The following is a 6,000-nucleotide window of genomic DNA, read 5'->3' as shown; positions in this document are numbered from 1 at the left end:
ACGGACTTTATGTTCCCAAAGGAAGATGTCATGTCATCGGTCAACGGTTGTCCGCGATTGGTTTGAGGAACTTTATGGACAATTCGAATGAATGATATGACCTACCAGATAGCCCGACATGAATCCCATCGACTATTTATGGGACATAATTAAGAGGTCGGTTCGTGCACAACATCCTGCACCGGTAACATCCTGCACTGGCAACACTTCCATATTTGTACGTAGCATGGCTCAATATTTCTGCACAAAACATCCAGCGACTTGTTGAGTCCATTTCACACCACGTTCGGCCATCCTGATTTCGGTTTTCCGTGTTTTCCCTAAATCGCTTCAGGCAAATGCCGGTATGGTTCCTTCTCCATCCTTCCCTAATCCGATGAGACCGATGACCTAGCAGTTTGGTCTCTTCCCCCAAATCAACCCCCGAACTCCTTTCCACGTTTATTTGCTCCACTACGCCAAGCTAAAGGAGATCGGACACGGTATTACGAGGTATTCCACGACTATTTTCAGCTCATTATACACTACTGGCCATTAAAATTGCTACATCACGAAATTGACGACCTACAGACGCGAAATTCAACCGACAGGAAGAAGATGCTGTGATATGCAAATGATTAGCGTTCACAGAAGGCTGGCGCCGGTGGCGCCACCTACACCGTACTGACGTGAGGAAAGTTTCAAACCGATTTCTCATACACAAACAGCAGTTGACAGGCGTTTCCTGGTGAAACGTTGTTGTGATGCATCGTGTAAGGCGACTTTGATAAAGGTCGGATTGTAGCCTTTTGCGATTGCTGTTTATCGTATCCTGACATTGCTGCTTGCGTTGGTCGAGATCCAATGACTGTTAGCTGAACACGGAATCGGTGGGTTTAGGATGGTAATACGGAACGCCGTGCTGCATCCCAACGGCCTCGTATCACTAGCAGTCGAGATGACAGGCATCTTATCTGCATGGCTGTAACGGATTGTGCAGCCACGTGTCGATCACTGAGTCAACAGATGGAGACCTTTGCAAGACAACAACCACCTGCACGAACAGTTCGACGACGATGGCAGCAGCATGGACTATCAGCTCGGAGACCATGGCTGCGGTTATCCTTGACGCTGCATCGCAGACAGGAGCGCCTGCGATGGTGTACTCAACGACGAACCTGGGTGAACGAATGGCAAAACGTCATTTTTTCCGATGAATCCAGGTTCTGTTTACAGCAGCATGATGGTCGCTTCCGTGTTTGGCGACATCGCGGTGAACGCATATTGGAAGCATGTATTCGTCATCGCCATGCTTGCGTATCACCCAGCGTGATGGTACGGGGTGCGATTGGTTACACGTCTCGGTCACCTCTTGTTCGCATTGATGGCACTCTGAACAGTGGACGTTACATTTCAGATGTGTTACGAGCCGTGGCTCTACCCTTCATTCGATCCCTGCGAAACCCTACATTTTCAGCAGGATAATGCATGACCGCATGTTACAGGTCCTGTATGGGCCTTTCTGGATACAGAAAATGTTCGACTGCTGCCCTGGCCAGCACATTCTCCAGATCTCTCACCAACTGAAAACGTCAGGTCAATGGTGGCCGAGCAACTGGCTCGTCACAATACGCCAGTCACTACTCTTGATGAACTGTGGTATCGTGTTGAAGCTGCATGGGCAGCTGTACCTGTACACGCCATCCAAGCTGTGTTTGACTCAATACCAAGGCGTATCAAGGCCGTTATTACGGCCAGAGGTGGTTGTTCTGGGTACTAATTTCTCAGGATCTATGCACCCAAATTGCGTGAAAATGTAATCACATGTCAGTTCTAGTATTATATATTTGTCCAATGAATATCCGTTTCTCATCTGCATTTTTTCTTGGTGTAGCAGTTTTAATGGCCAGTAGTGTAATACTTGAATTTAAAGTTATATAAATTAATTGTAGTCCACCGCCGTTCGTTGTACCTGTTAGCACAAAGCACAGCATCAGTCCTGTTGGAATTTGTAGTTGAAGGTAACAGAGAGAGGTAGAATAGTCCTTAGTAAATGCTTAGTAATACCAATATGTACTCACTAATGTGAAAGACGTGAAGAATTAACGGAAACAAAAATGGTAAAAGGATCCATATACGGTCCTCATTATTAGGTGACGTTTAGGAGAAGAGACTGCACGACTTCATGAAAGGCTACAAGCTTCATAATCTCAAGCGTGGTTTACACACTACGTCTGCTTCTAAATTCGAAAACTCGCAAGAGCATTTTGATTGGTTAAAAGTTACGGACTGAGCGCTGCGTGTTATTTAATGACAACATAGAAAGCAGTATCGTTTGCTTAGAGGTTCCGTGTTAGAATACGAGACATTATCAGTTGAGATGGGATATCACTTTGTCTAGTCGGGAAACAAAGACCTCCTCCACCGCTACTGCTGTCTCCGACTCGCAATCTGTTCTCATGTCGAGAACCGCTGCAGTGGGAAACTTAGCGCAAGGACAGAAGTAGTACTACTCGGAAGCTTCAAGGCGACTGCGTCCGCCGCAGCAGTTGTTGAGTGTTGCCAGCAAGCTCTCCGAGAAATCTAGGCGAGTGCCCGACCCCGGCACGTGTTGCGGTCACAATCTGTGCTTACGGAAACGGGGGCGCAGTCTTCAGACAGCTCTCTGTAGGTAACGCCGAATTGTGTTCTAAGTGCTTCGTCCATGCTGTAACTGAAACGCAACTGCAACGCCACATAACCTTGTCTATACAGATGTAACACAATTAATAGCGGAAAGTGTCAAAGCTGGAAGTGCACAATAAGAGAAGCAAATTTTTTTCGATAAACATGGTTCCGCGAACGAGCCGTTTGCGAGATGATTGTGAATGTGTTATCAGCCACTACTGATTTACGTTTATGACATAGATAAGAAAAATTCTGTCTTTTGCAACTCAATAGTTACTTTGTTTCTAACTAAACATGTTTCATCTATTCGCACTGGGCATCTTCAGTGGTCTGTAATAAAAATAATTTCTTGCTGATTCTAAATACGCTGCTGCCATGGGATGATTTGTCTGCGACTGTTCAGCACTGAGGAAATTGGATAATTTAATATTTCGTCCGTCTCATTAGCATTAATGTAAAATGTTTGCGGCAGTGGTTGCCAGTTTCGGGCTGACATGCCCATTCTCTCACCACGTACCTTATTATTAACCGTAACTAGTCATAGAATAAGGTGCCAAAAGGCACGAATTGCTTCTGTACACAATGTCAAACTGTAGGCAACAAGTATCGTCATTCACATCAGCCAATGTTTCTATAGTCCATGACGTTGAGCCCTGTTCAGTTGTTCTTCCACTAAGATGACTTGCTGCTGGTTGTCGTGCTCTTAGAACCACACACGTGCACTGCGAGTTGTGTGACACGATGCATTGTCCTGCTGGAAGAAATGCTCGTGCCGTGGAATAACAAACTACGTATTGGGATGGACATGGTCCACGAGAATAGATGCAGACATATGTTAATTCATTGTGCCTTCCAGAATGGCGATATCACTCAAGAAATGCCACTAAAAAATTCGAAAATATTCCCCATATCTTAACGCTAACTCATTGGTTTCAGGTTTCTCACGCTGTGCACGCCTGATGAAGGACAAAATGCAGTTATTCTGTAAAGGCCACCTGTCGCCACTCAGTGCACTTCCGGTCGCGGTAATGGCATGAAACTTTCGGTCTTCCTCGCCGATGTCGGCATGGGAGCATGAATCAGGCGTTTGTTATGGAGGCTGTGTAAGTATATGATGAAAGGCCCCCAGGATGCCGTAAAATTAAGATTTATTAAAAAACAAAAAATAGAGACACCGAGTAACCAGAGGGATGGCAAAGAGTTAATTATGAATACGCGGCAAGGCGCAGAAAAACGAACGAAAAAACAGTAAGCTATTGTACAGGTTTTTGTTTTATACATAGTCAGACCCTCTCGTATGTAAAAGGACGACGAGGATGTGCGATTTTAAAGATGAAGTATTGTGATCTCGATGTATTATATGTCTGAGTGAATAATATAATGTTAAAGTACCGTACCAAGTATCTTATTTATTAAAGTAAGTGAAGGGTAAAATTACCGGAAGAAGATTTTCGTGAATACGACATGCCCCGGTGTCCCCGGAGTCCTCCCCCGCCTGCAGCTTCAACAAAAATGCAAGGACGTCCGATGCCCAGAAGAGTACTGAAACGTCCCATTAGAAAAATTTTAAAATGACAGAGCTGGAGAACCTCTTACGTTACTTGATTTTCAAACAGCTGAACAAAACTCAACGTACTGGGATATTTCTCCCTTTACTTATTCTGATCATCACTAAACTGACACACAATATTTTTTTGCGCAACGCAATCTGACTTTCAATAATCCCTACAAAAGAATGGCCCTGACTAACAATAACCTATACCTTACAAGAATCACTTACCTCACAAAAATCTTCGTTACTCGAACTATTGCAGCACAGCGACTGGCAGTACTGCCAGATAAATAAAAGATTCTAACTACTGAAGGCTGTGGTGTCACAGCCAGACACCACACGTGCTAGGTGGTAGCTTAAATCGGCCGCGGTCCTGTAGTACATGTCGGACCCGCGTGTCGCCACTGTGTGATCGCAAACCTAGCGCCACCACAAGGCAGGTCTCGAGAGACTGACTCGAACTCAGCCCAGTTGTACGGACGACAGAGCTAGCGACTACACGTACGAAGCCTTTCTCTCTCATTAGCCGAGAGACAGAATAGCCTTCAGCTAAGTTAATGGCTACGAACTAGCAAGGCGCCATTAGCCTTACAGTGATTGTAATTAAAGTCTCCTTTGTGCAATGTACCACAATGAGTTATTAAAGATAAGTATTATACCAGCTACGTACTTTTCTGCATAGCATTAATTACGTATCCTGTTCCAGTACTTCACGCCCGTCTGCGTTAGTCTAGCGTGCATTAAGCCACCTCTATCTACAAGGTGTTGGCCCAGCTGCCGACACATCAAAGGCACTAACTACTGATAGGCATAGTTGGCAAATGAAAGATTTTGATAGAGAACAAACAATGTATTTACCTTAATAGTGTTCAAAAGTCATTATATATCCATGATATCCAGTATTACAAATTTACTCTTTCTGATGGACACACGTCCAGATCATCCGCTCTCAAAACTACGCCATCTCTCTCCCCACATCCAACACTGCTGGCGGCTCACCTCCAACTGCGCAACGCTACGCGCTGTTCACATTCAACTGCCCAACACTACACTAGCGAATATTCCAACAATGCCAACCAGCCACAGACTGCACACAGCACAGTCATTGATTTTCATACAGAGCGCTACGTGGCGTTACCAACATAAAAACCTAAACATCCTACTTACAGTACCAATAAGCACAAACATCTTAACAACGCAACCATATTCATATTTTTATTCATTATTCAAATATATATATATATATATATATATATATATATATATATTATAGCTATCGACCAGTGTGACAGGACATCTGGGCACTGCTTGTGAGTAGTGTTTGTTAATTTTTGTTACAGTAACAAATTTCTATGACATTGTTCTTTAAAAAACTAATTGCCTGTATTTTCTGTTTGCATGAATCACAACGGGGAGCAAGTATTACAAAAAGGCAAAAATTGATGAGATAAATTTTGAAAGGGCTAAGAATTGTACGCAGGTTACGTAAAAATTTTCACATAGTAAGCTATTTTATTTGGCGCAGCAAAGGTAGGACGACTATGCAAGTGGCTTGCTTGGTTACGCTTCGTAGCGCCTCTTTTGATGTAGATGGTAACCTTCTCGTCGTTATTTCCTTACTTGGATTTTATTGGCAAAAAAATACACAGAAATTTTTGCAGTGTGATGCACGTTGTCAGTAAAACATAAAGATTTGTGACACAATGGTTTGAGCATCATAATAGACGTAAAACAGGCTTTCACATTACGTAATTTACATTTATCAAGTGTAATAATTTTCTGAAATTTCTATTTTTTTGCTA

The sequence above is a fragment of the Schistocerca nitens genome, chromosome 1, assembly GCF_023898315.1.
Source record: "Schistocerca nitens isolate TAMUIC-IGC-003100 chromosome 1, iqSchNite1.1, whole genome shotgun sequence".
Classification (NCBI taxonomy): domain Eukaryota; kingdom Metazoa; phylum Arthropoda; class Insecta; order Orthoptera; family Acrididae; genus Schistocerca; species Schistocerca nitens.
The sequence above is the reverse complement of the archived record's forward strand: the minus strand, read 5'-3'. Positions refer to the sequence as shown.